This window comes from Seriola aureovittata, chromosome 4 (genome assembly GCF_021018895.1).
Source record: "Seriola aureovittata isolate HTS-2021-v1 ecotype China chromosome 4, ASM2101889v1, whole genome shotgun sequence".
NCBI classification, from domain to species: Eukaryota; Metazoa; Chordata; class Actinopteri; order Carangiformes; family Carangidae; genus Seriola; species Seriola aureovittata.
Window position 1 is genome coordinate 10,370,245 of NC_079367.1, and position 13,021 is coordinate 10,383,265.

A 13,021-nucleotide genomic window follows, 5' to 3' on the forward strand; every position below is an offset into this window, starting at 1 on the left:
TTTATTTCTATCTCTTCTTTTCTTTGCAGCTCAACATGGTGTCTTACTGCCTGGGCAGCTCTACTTCTTCAAACTCTCATGTTGACCTGAGGGGAGACTGGATGCTACCGTGACTCACTATCACTTCTCGAGGTACAAAGTGGTTAGCTGATGGATGTCATTCCGTTGCTGACCGGCGGGCTACTGCTGCCTCTCAGATGCTCGTTCTGGCTCCCAATTCCTCCCTCTGCTCGTCTTGTTGTGCATCTGTCCGTGCACTTGCTAGACAGAGCCGGCTCTCTTTTCTTGGGCAAACTCTGGTCTCTCCGTCTCCCACGTCTTCCGTGTTTTCAGGTTAACGGAAATTTCCATCAGCTGCCAACTGGCGGCTTCGTTCTATAATAATAATAAAAAAAAACAATGATCAAAACACAGCAATAATACAAATAAAATCATTAGAAATAAAATCATGCAAATAAATGAAACCAAAAAAATATATAAAAGCATGCATGTAAACTGTGAAATCAATAAATAACCATAAACTCCACTCCCGCCTCCTCAGCTCCATAGTCAGCAGCTCTCCCTCTGTTACCCTGATATCGCTCTCATATTTACACACTCCCATCTGTATAACTGTCAAGTCAAATGAACAAACATGAAAACATACAGCAAAGAATCACTTCCTTATAAGGAACTTGTGAGAAGAAATGTCTTCACCTATTTATTCCCCTCGCAGTGCTCCAGCTAAGCTCATCCACACTGGTAATACAGGCAGGCTGCTGTAAACAGAAAAAAGACTCAAGGACTTGTCATCATCCTTAGACCAGTCACTTCAGAATAGTTTCCAGTGGACATTTCATGTTATTCTTCATGTGAAAATTATACCTTGGCCTTAACGAGTGAGGAGTGTAAAAGATCCTTTGAGCTACTGATTTACCACAAAGTGTGTGTGTGTGTGTGTGTGTGTGTATGTGTGTGTGTGTGTGTGTGTGCGTGCATCATAAGGCTGCATTTAGATTTAGTGAGTCAGTAACTATATACAGTAGGGCTGATGTCACTACATGATTATTGTGGCCAAAAGAATTCATGATAATGATATTATCCTGATATTTCTATATAGTGTTTGAAAAACACTATATAAACAAATGATATCAGTCCAATTTGTCTTTCATTTTGTTTACTGTGTGTTTTGTCTCTTTTTTTTGGCAAATGAATTAAACTAAAATTTAAGTGTACGGGGTGGAGAGAGTCTCTAACCATAACTGTACAAAAGTGTACAAAAAGAACAATTACACTTAATGTATAGTGAAAAGACTGAAATAAAAAAGATTCACAAAGCCTAACATTTTCCATCATGATATTATTATGTGTAATATTAACACAATATCAATATTTCATTTTTAGAATATCGCGGTTATTGTCAATATGTATCACCACACCATTAATGTACAGATCTGTTTTCTGAAGTTTTTGAAAGCTGACATCTTTCAGAGTGAAGAATTCACCTGAGATCAGCGATGCTATTCCAAAATAATGAATGAAAAAAAAAAAGTGTCTCTTTATCTATAAACTGAACATCTTAATTTTTTACTGTGTGGAAGCTGATAGACCACAAGCAGGGCGGTGTTAGATATTTGACACTACTCCTTTTGTCATGCCCCACTTGTTTTGTGTGTCAGTATGTGAAAGGTTAGAGGGATTTTTACGACACAAATATATATTTCTTTGACTTATATAACATTACATTTAAGAGAGTCTTTACCTACCCTCACTGATGTTTTCAGCATCTTAGTGCACTAATTTCTCATGAAAGGTGAACTGCATGGCTGCTACTCTTTAAATGAACGTCCTCATCTAGTAACACAACAGACTGTGGGGTGAAAAAGGAGACTAAAGAGACATACAGAGGCTCGACTTTGCTCCTCCTAATTTAATAGTGCAGAGAGCAGCTGTTCCTTCTTGCTCCATATAGTTTTGGCGCCTGTGTGGATTGTGTGAGCTTGTGTGTAAGTTTGCATTATGTTTATGTGTATGTGTCTTTTAACTCTTGCTTGCCAAGTCTCAGACATCTGCATTAATTATAAATCCAATCAGTATCTGTAAACACTTCCATCCCCCAACCTTTATTTTTTGAGAGTAGACTACAGCATGGACTCATGGTTCAAAAAGATTCAATTTTCATGATGAATTATGTGTGATCTGGAAAGATGATGATAAGTGATTATCCAAATATGAGTATATGAGAAAAAGAGATTTAAAGTTGAATTAATTACACTAAGCTCATTTTTCAACGAGTAAAACACACTTTCCATACATCTAATATATAAAGGATGTAGCGTTTAATAAGAAAAGTGGAATATTGGCTGTGCAGGACACGGTCATTAACAAAGTGCCTCTATGGGGATTTAACACACTTTACTATTGATAGTACAGAGGTGTGGATCTTTCTATTTTACAGTGTGATAGATTACCTATAAAGGTCATTCTCATCTTTGACAGAAAGCATCCACATGCCTGAAAGTACTTGGAAATGAAATAAATAAATGATCAAAGTTAACAACCATGATAACCTCGATCCTTGTGCTGATCTGATTCTGATGTGCAAACACAGACACACAGACACTGAAGCTTTCAGGCCTTTGACCTCGAAGTTTCAAGGTTGTGTCTAATTCTCTCAGATTAGCATCTACTGATGTTTGTCCAGTTTTACTTTAGTCCATAACGTCTAAAAAGGCCTGCTCACTGATTATCTGAATCGATACTAATTATCTGAGAACAATCCTGAAAGTAGTTAAACTCTTATCTGTAAAGCATAATCATGCACAATCCGATCCAGTAACTCATTTTGTATACCCACCTGTACCGTGTAAAACCTCACTGTAGTACTGTACAGCATCACTGCACAGCCTCACTGATAAAAGAGAAAGGCAGTTACCACACGAGGCAAAAACTTCCAGTGAAAATTAGACTTATTGAACAGAATCTAACATATTAAGACAAAGACTGTGAACATGCAGACCTGTGTGTGTGTGTGTGTGTGTGTCTGTGTGTGCCTGTGTGTTTCCATGTATCAGTTTACGTCTCAATGGAGTTTCAGGATAAAGGACTTGAATGTCGGATTTTGTCCATGCTAGAATTTCCCATTTAGTGACGATGACATTACAGAGACATCAGATTGGATTCACTTTGTGTGATGAATCTCCTCAGGCAGCGACCTTGAGGGACAACAGGTCATCCAGTTGAATTGTTGCGCCCAGGTCTGTGTGATGCAGTGTCAAATATGCCATTCTGTTTTAACTAAACAGACCTACACCCATAACCGTAGGGTTCAACCTCTGAGGCACACACGATCCTAACAAAAACAGTAAATGGACAGTTACCTTGATAGAAATGGTACAGCAAAATCTCATCATTGCACTGTATATGGTGTGATATCACCCAGTCATACTCCAGTGGTAGCTGAAAAATGACAGGTTGGTTAAAAAGATACGGCACAGCTTTGCAGCATACTACAAAACTAAAAATTTCCAACCCAAATTAGCTGTTGACCAAGACACAGTCAGAGATCTGTCCTCCATCCTCTTCTCACCGCACAGTCAGCACTGACCACCCCACCCCACCCCCCGCCACGCCCCTCAGCCATGTCCAGTGAGCTATCAGGGTCTCATTACTCTGATGAATAATTTAAGGCTGACACTCCATCGCTGATTTATTCACTTGACCTCTAAGGACACCAATCTGCTTGGATATCAGGAGGATCCTTGGACCACATGGCTTGACCACAAGAAGCCATTTAATGGATGAGGACTTACTGGGTGAGTGGTTATTAAAGCACTTAACGGACCTAGCTCAAACAAACTATATTAGTTGGGGTTACAAGTGACACAGAAATACCTAATTCATTACAAGCACATCCAGTTTATAGTATTCCCTCACTGTGTGTTATCTGAGTTTTAGTGAACATTAGCAGTTTTGTCCTGCTCTTTATTACATTCAGGGAAACTTGTACTCCAGCCAACTTCTTCGATAGAGTTACATTAGCCAAACACACTGGTTAATCCTCTCTTTAAAAAACATGTGGTGTTAAAATCAAGTTAAAAGAGCATAAGTATGGTAAGTATGTGAGCTATGAATTGCTAACCAGGGTAATGTTTGAATGACTGATGACTGGCTCAGCCTCTGTCTGAAATTAAGGACCTATTGTTCGAGAAATTATGTAAAAATTGTCGACTGCATCCTGTGCCGCGCCAGAACTTAAAGGTTGACAGATGTAGCAACAGTAAACAATGGGGCAGATGTCAACTCTGAATTTCTGAATCTTGGCTGAATTTAAGACTCTGCATGGATGTTCTGATTCAACAAATTCATTGTGTAAATTTGATTCAATATCTTCTTCCTCTGAATTTCATTATGTCATCTTTGCAAAACAAACAATAGGAATGCGCAGTCGGACCTTTATGATTTGTTTGACATTATTTGACCCGCTCACTTTGAATTCAGACAGTTGTTCAAGCATTTTAATGAGGGCCAACAAAAGCTTACTCTCATCCTCTGGTTTGGACAAGGGAGCCAGCGATTTACTTAGCCAGCTTTCATATAATGAACTCCACGCTGGATTCTAATTCCCTCGGTCTCCTCCTCTTCCCTCTGGCTCTCTCCTTCCTGCTCTAGCCACCCTCTCCTTTTGCTCATAACAGAATAACTTTGAACGTCTACGTGTGTTTGACGAGACTTTTGCTGTGTAAAGGGCCACACCGGCCCCCTGCTCTCCTGCAGTACCTGACATGAATTAACATCTCATCAGCATGCAGTCCCTCTCCAGCACACAAACCATGATCAATCAAGTGTGTGTCCTGGGTATTTCTGCTCACCTTCAGTTCAAATAGGAGGAGAACTTAAAGTCTGCTTGAAAGTTGTCAGGAGGGAATCTATAAAGACTCTTTGGTGTTTGAAAACCTCTTTGGTGTCTGAAAACCTCACACACACTGTTATTTGAATTTACATGTTGATATACATTAAAACTACCCTGCAGAACTGGATTTTAATGTAACACCCCCAAACTAAAAATGCAATAGCCAAATAACAATTTCCTTGTTTTGGTGTCTGAAAAACTGCAAATACTTAACATACTGTGTGCAAATAGTTTAATGTGTACTGCAGCCAAATGTCTGTTTCCACATTGTTAGTCCTGGGTAAGGTGTAAATTTGTGTTTCTCCCACCCCAGCCTGGAGTCTTATGACACAAGGAATAGTGTTAAGGCTCCTAAGACTCTGAAGTGGTCCAGGAGGTGTGTAAATATAGAGTTGTCACTGGTACCAATCCTGAAGATAAAAAGACACAATCTGTGTTTGCCAGTGTACATGTAGTGGATGTTAGTAATTGTTTATAGCTCTGCTTCAAACAATTTCCACTGTGTTTATTGATATAAATCCTCACTGAAATGCTGAGTCTTCTTTTTATTTGCATTGTATTTTCACTTTTGACTACCTGCATGTCAGTGTTTGTGTGTGGATATGTTCACATTTATGTGTTTGTGTTTGTATTTGTATTTGTTACATATTGTTTTAGCACCTGGACGTATCTGTGTTCTATCATGTATGTGCAGGGTGTGTGTGTGATTGTGTGTGAGTGTGTACACATTGTCGACACCCTGGCATGTTTGGCTCCCTCCTTTTAGGCCAGGGCAGGCTGTGACGAGACAAGGAAACCAGGATCCTGTTTCAGGGCTGGATGAGGCTATAAGAGACCAGAGAGCACACTGCACAGACAGAAAGAAAGACTGAGACAGACAGGAAGAGGAGACAAAGTACTCAGAACAAACAGACAAATGGTAAAAGAGTAGAGGCAGAGAGAGCTGACTGAATTCTGACTGACAGACAAAATAAGCTTTCCTTAGACATGCATCACTCTCTGAAACTAGACTGATCGGTCATCCCAAAAAGGGGGCGACGAACGACTTGGAAACACTTGGAAACCCTGGAGCTCCTCCTCTTCACCTTGCTCTCTGAACTCTGCCCTTGAGGGGGAGGGGGCACCCTCTCGGGCCATGCTAGCCGCCCGAAGCAGCGGAGGGGGCGTCAGCGGGGGACACCAGCCACCCCACGTGCACCGCAAGCACTCAGTGGCCTCCCTCAGCGGGACGAGAGCCCACCGAAGCAACTCCCAGGATGCCAAGCGCAACTCCACCTCCGGGAAGCAGGGGGCACAGCCCCGACACAAGGCGGCGCTGATAAGAGAGATGGAGACCACCTGGTACCTGAAAATGTTTGGACTGGGCAAAGAGGAGACAGTTGCGTATAAAACTGGCATGCCCTACAGGTCAGTCAAGCCCTGTGTGACTGTGTGTGTTTGAGTGTGTGTGTGTGAGAGAGAGAGTTTAAATATACCCATCATGAGGACGATGAGGCTGCACTTGACACAGTGCAAACAGATTGGAGGCCTAATGTGTTATACAGAGCTGTTGATGCACAAAATCATTTGACTACATCGACAATTCCATCTCACAAGTACTCACACACACACACACACACACACACACACACACACGCACGCATAAGTATCAAGGGCTGATTCCTTCTCTACACATAATTAGCACTATGATCAGTAAATTGGTGTGTATGTGTGTGTGTGTGTGTGTGTGTGTGTGAGTGTGAGTGTGTGTGCGTGTGCATGTGTGTGTGTGCAACGTACAGTAAATACACACGACCTGTGCATGTACGCTGACAGATTATTCAAGTATTTTCGGGCCGGACCATAACTGCTATCTGATGACAAGTGATCCCCCGCCTCCCACCACCACACACACACACCTACAGCCCTATCATTTCATTTGTGAGCGTTGTGTGTCACAGGAGTCACGCTGGTCATAACGACCTCCGGCTTAGAGTTGTGTCACCTGATCTTGCTATAATGCTAATAGCCAGCATCTGTCTTGCTGCATTAGACTGTGTTGACATCCTCTAACACCATGGTGACAAAACATATGGAGGCTGGAGGGAGTGTTTTGATTCCCGTCTGTGTGATTGATGGACAGAAAGCACCAATAGCGTGGCTTCTCAGGATGTGACGTGCATCACAATTTCCACTTTTGGAAGTTAGGCTATTAGTGCAGCAAGTGTTGTTAATCTTTTTTTCCCATCTGTCCCTCTCTCCCTCTCCTCCCCTTGTTTCTCACACATGGATATTTTCAGTATTGGGTTATACCCCCTCCTCCCCTTTCCATGTCTTCTCTCTAGTTGCTCTACTCTCCTTTCTTGTAGCTAAATGCCTAATCCATCTGTGTCCCATTCCAATCATTCAAGCCTAAAGCTCTGCATTCATTAGTCTGCAGTCCAGCATTTTTCCTTTCCTCCTATCTCCTCTCCTCTCATCTTCACTCTCTCTTTACTCTCCAGCCTCCCTGTTGGTTTTGGCTCTGTTCACTCTCTAATTTAGAAAAACAAAGCAGAGTGGGAACAAGAGACGAGGATGACAGTGAAGCAAGGACACAGTGTGGTGACCAAATGTTGAGGCCTTCCAAACAATTGTGGATCCATTTATGTCGTAGAGCAACAAAGCACAGGACTACATAATTCAAAAGGATTTCTATTATCTAAATTTGTTTCTTCACTATTCAGAGAACATTCACTGGCAGAAGATTACAGAATCATACTGTGTGAACTGAAAGAAGCAGCAAGATAATTTTACCCAGAACTTCAACTTCACATGTAAACAAACTTCATGTGATTTTGCTCTCCCTTCATCTTAAAAGAGATTTATGGCAGCTGCAATGTGCTGAGTGATGTTAATTTATAAGCCTTGTGCATGTCACAGAATACAAGTAACAGAATACATGTAAATACGTATTGTTGCTTGTAGGCCTATAGACTAGAATTAATCAGCAGGATCAGGATAAGTTTGTTGTTATTAAACGTGATAGTGAATTTTTGATGATGCTTCTTTTATTAATATCTAGTGTACTACTTGGTGTCATGTTAATTCTTAAACACTGTTTTACAGTAAGTTCTCTTAGGCAAGTTTTGTAGGTGCAACAAACTGAAATAAATGTTGGCTGTGAACATTTTTGCAGGTATGTTTGATTCATTGTATAAAAAATCCAAACATATAATATAGATGGCATTATGTTTACCATAAATCACCGCTTATTGTTGAATTATGGTTACAGTGTGAATAATTGTATTAATTATTTACTATTTAGACAATGCATAACTCCAGTGCAAAGATATACAGTTCATGGCTTGTACAAAATACGCAAGTTTAACATAAAAATGATCAATGAGGTGTTGCATAAATTTTCAGTGCCTCCAAAGCCCTGCAGTGTTATAGTAACAGGTAGAGAAGCTAAATCTCAAAGTCGATTTAGTTTCACTCACTGAACAGCTTGTGCCTTTCCCTACCACTGAAGTACGGAGCCCCTAAGGGGACATGGGGGAAAAAAAAATTTGTGGGCATAAAAAAATCTTTGAGCTTCTGGTGCGCACCAGAAAGCTCCGTGCCAGCGCAATGAGCTCATATGTATCCAGAAGTCAGTACATTAACACACACACAAGCAGCCTGTATCACGCTGTGTTAAGATGATGGGGTGTGTAAATGCACATGTTTTTGGTGTGTATGTGAAGTTTTCATTGTGTACGTGGTTAATTTCATGTGTATGTGCACATTTTCATGGTGTTTCACCCTAATCGGCCTCCCATTAATAAGCCTACTTTCACGTGCACACGTGAAACTTTCTCGTGAGCACGCAAAACTTTCTGGTCCGTACCAGAAACTCAAAGATTTTCCCCCGGTGTCCCCTTAGGGGCTCCTTACTCAAACACTCACCTACAGTGGCAGGAAATAGGAAGTGAGGTGGTTTTCTGCATTAACTTATGCAATATGCAATATGCAATAACTTACTTACTAATCAAAAAATCTGATCTGATCTTAATCTTAAAAGTGACATGTATGGACAAACACAATATGCTTAAGCGAACAATTTTGTGTTGTACCAATGGCCAATTTTCTATGCAAAGATAGCAATGACACCCTAAGAAGAGAGTAAAGTCACACCGTCAATATGTTTTAATCTGAGTTTCTCTGTTCATTTTTGTGTTTAGTCTGACAGCTCCGTGCATGTTAATGCATGTGAATCCCTCTGTGATTTAACCATTGGTCCTCCCCAGGTTAATAAGCGGGCACGCCCCGCCCACACGCGAGGTGACACATTGTAGCAAGCAGCGATCAGGTGTGCTCGCCCTCTTCCGATTTTCTCCGCTGAAGAAAACTTCTAAAAAGGCCTCTAATAAAGAAAGCGATAAGACCAGAGCACAGGCGGGCTGGCCGTGGACTACTGGCGCAAGTCCCTGTCAGCCAGTGGACCATCTAAACATCGATGAAGTTCTTAAATTTTAACCAGCTCATTGGTGTTTTTACCGGCTCCTCGTGTCATTCCCGTGGCTGTCCCTCGCCAAAAAGTCCAAGTCTGCATTTCTGTCCCAGTCCAACACTGTTCTGGCTTTCCCAAGACGGAGAGACCTACACGTGGGTAAAGGACTCCAGCGTGACTCCTCGGAGCTGGCTTTTCTTCTCCTCCACGTGTAAGTAACTTCATGGCGGCACAATGGTACATGCCTGTTTTCACTAGTGACGGATAAAGTAGACACGGCAACGTTAGCTAGCTTGCTGTTACCGATATATTGGCTCGGCAATGCTAGCGCGGGCTAACTGTTGTGGTCGTATAGTTTTTTTTGTTGTCTCTCGTGTGCACAGGGTGACTTTATTCATTGGTGCTTCGTGTTCTGTCACTGCACTTCGTTACACCTTGCTGACTGAGAACTTGAACGGAAGGTGTGTGTGTGGCCACACGTGAAGCCAACGAGTCAGCTGCTACATTGGCTGATGCTGGTGGTCTAGTGCGACATCTAGTGGCAGTGACGATCGTTTTACAGAATCTTATCTGAACAACTGCTGGAATCTCCTTTGGCACCAATAACAACAAGGAAGCAATTTCACTAGCTGCTGATCAGACCTGCACAGTGTTCAGAAATATTTGTGGACCATTCTTTAAACGGAGAATCTGGTGTGAACAGTGATCTTGAGGTCTTCTACAGTATCTCTATTGGTCTAAGGCCTGGGCTCTGACTGGGCCACACAAGGCAGATCATTGTTTGAAGTCATTTTTTAGTAAATGTACTTTGATGGGGGTCATTATCTTGCTTCAGCTGGTGGACAATCACCCTGACTTTATTCAGTAAGATACCTTAAATAGATTGATGATGATGTATTTTCCCCTCGATGACGCCGAGCTGTCCAGGCTCAGAGGCAGCAAAGCCCCAAATTATGATGCTCCCTCCACCCCATGTCACTGTTGGGATGATGTTTTCATGTTGGTATGCAGTTCCCTTTTGACCCCGTACAAAGTGCTGTGGGTTCTTTAGCAATGAATAGCCTTAGTTTCATCAGTCCATAAAGCATTTTCCCAGCAGTGATTCATTTAAGCCTTTAAGTCTTGGCTTCTTTTTTTTTTTTTTTAACCTCACTGATCACTCTGCATTACACTTTTGGAGCCGTCTTAGCTGGGTGCACATTTCTTAGCAGAGTAGCCACATCCACTAAATCATCTCCATTTATAAACAGTTTGTCAGACTGTGGACTGATGAATATCTGAACTCCTTGAGGTGACTTTGCAACCTTTTCAGTTTTATGCAAATCAACTTCTGAGATCTCTTTTGCAATGCATGGTTCACATCAACAGATGTTTCTTGTGAATAGCAAACTGAAAAATGTGTTTCTATCTTGTTTTATTGACTGGAATACAGGTTCGCTAACTCCTGACTCCAGTGAGCTTTAGTTGATGTCAGTAGCCTAGTGGTTATTTTTCCAACCTACACTGTGAATACACTGGATTTTGTATTCAGTATGAACAAAAACAATACAATGATTTTAGTGTTATTAGTTATAATAGATTGTTTGTTCATTATTCTAAATGACATAAATATCGTACTGTATTTAAAGAAAAATCTATACTTAAATGCAGATAATTCCAAAGGGTTCATTTACTACTTGTTTAAGAACTAATGCACTTGTTGGATTATAGCCTGTTTATAGTATTGCCACAAAATCCTTCTTTAAACCATGTCCTCCTGTTTGCATGATGTACATCTCCACATAGATGTAAAAACAATACTGTGTATTGAAGTGATCTCCCCTCTCAAAACATGCATCAACTATGTCTGTTTGAAATTTCAGTTGTGGGTTTTAAATGTTACATTAGAGTTGGCTTAGTGACATGCTGATTGTGGCTGCACACTTCACATGCTCTTTATTTACAGGCTCATAAAGATATGATGAAAGCCTCTCATGGCTTGACAAACAGACTGACAGGTGCATGTAGAGTGTGTGTGTGTGTAATGTACGAGTGTGTTTTAATAGGCATGTTTCCGAAGTGGTGAGCTCAACGCACCGCCAATAAAAAGGATGACACTGTGTGAATCACCATAAGATTAGCACGACCTTCACAAACACACACACACACACACACACACACACACACACACACACACACACACACACACACACACACACACACACAGAAAAAACAAAGTTTAATTCATTCCCCCTGGAGAATCAATGTTGATTATTGCAGTATGATCACTGGGAGTCCATTACTATAATGTGGACCTTGGAAAAAAAAACGACAAACGATTGACTCTGACCTAGAAAAGACATGAGCATGAGATGAACCCTTCCAAAAACTCCCTTTCTTGCCAATCAGCCAACTTGTGCATCTCACACACACACAGTCTGCCAGATCTCCTCTCTGAGCCCCTCATGTGGATGCCAAACAGCATGCGATGGCTGGATATCCTCATTCTCATTTGAATCAGAACAATTGCTGCGGTTTTTAGCTCTCCAGTGATTCTGCATAAAAACTGGGGCAGAATATAACCACAGAAATCCTGGGCTTTTATAACTGAGCTAAAAATAGTTTTTTCTCCCCTTGAAATATGTAAATATTTTTTCCGGCTTTTCTTTTAATTTATATTATTGAAACTCAAAATGTATTCTGCCTTAAATTGATGTAACTGTATTGAATTTCTGTTATTGGAAAATGATGACCAAAAATGGAAGACAAAAAAAAAAACCCAGCTATATTTGTGCTGTCTTGACATCACACTGTTCTCCTGGGATTAGCTGTCCAAACTTAGCAAATATATTTGATAAAAAGATCATATGCAGAGTATAAGATCAAAATCTGAAACCAAACAGGTAAACTATCTTAATCATGATTTAAAAAAACAAAAAAAACAAAACTTGGTTCAAATCGATTGGTTCAACTGATAATGACACCCAACAGAGAAAACGTTGTGGCAACATGATACTGTTGCATGGAGAACAAAAACACATGTACCATAATAGCTTGATGGATGAAGCATTGGGATGCTGCCCAGATTAGCAGTTTAGACGCATGTTAATGCCAGGTCTGAACATGGCCTTTGATTCACACTGCAGCCACCCCTTTGGCACTTGGACAGGAGCATGCTAAAAGTATCCATCCCTCAATAGATGAAATACTATGATATGAAGCAAAGATATTAGCACTATTTATGACATAGGAAAGCGAGGAAGTGCAGTATGTTCTCTTGTTGTTATGACTTTTAACACCTTGTCAGTGATTAAAAGGATAATAAAAAAAAAAAGGAAGAGTGTGGATAGCTGTAACATTGATTGTGCAACACAGCACTTGATGTATCAGCCATGTATTTCATACAGTCAGTATAATACAATATTATCAACCTCACTTTGCTCTCACGCTTAAGCATTAAGGTCGATTTTCAATGATAACAATGGGATTTAGTGGAGAATGTAGGCCAACACACTGGTGTTAAACAGGAGCAGGACAGTCCCTGAGGGCTAGAGACTGATCACTGGCATAATTATTGCTGCCATAGAGTCAGATGGCATAGAAACAGAATTCTCATTTGAGTAAACATAGAAACACTGTTTTATACACTGCAGATAACAAATTAATAGTGAAAGATGTTAACATGAGCTTGATCTTTT

At 40.8% G+C, this 13,021-nt stretch overlaps 1 protein-coding gene across 1 annotated transcript in view; it reads left to right on the forward strand.

Annotated features, from left to right (window-relative positions):
• Positions 1–9,391: 9,391 nt before the first annotated feature.
• Positions 9,392–13,021, forward strand: part of kcnab1a (potassium voltage-gated channel subfamily A regulatory beta subunit 1a) — a 103,259-nt gene continuing 99,629 nt past the window's right edge. Inside the window, exon 1 of the mRNA XM_056374054.1 lies at positions 9,392–9,555. The gene's annotated coding sequence lies outside the window, so the exon portion shown is untranslated. The remainder of the gene's footprint in view (positions 9,556–13,021) is intronic.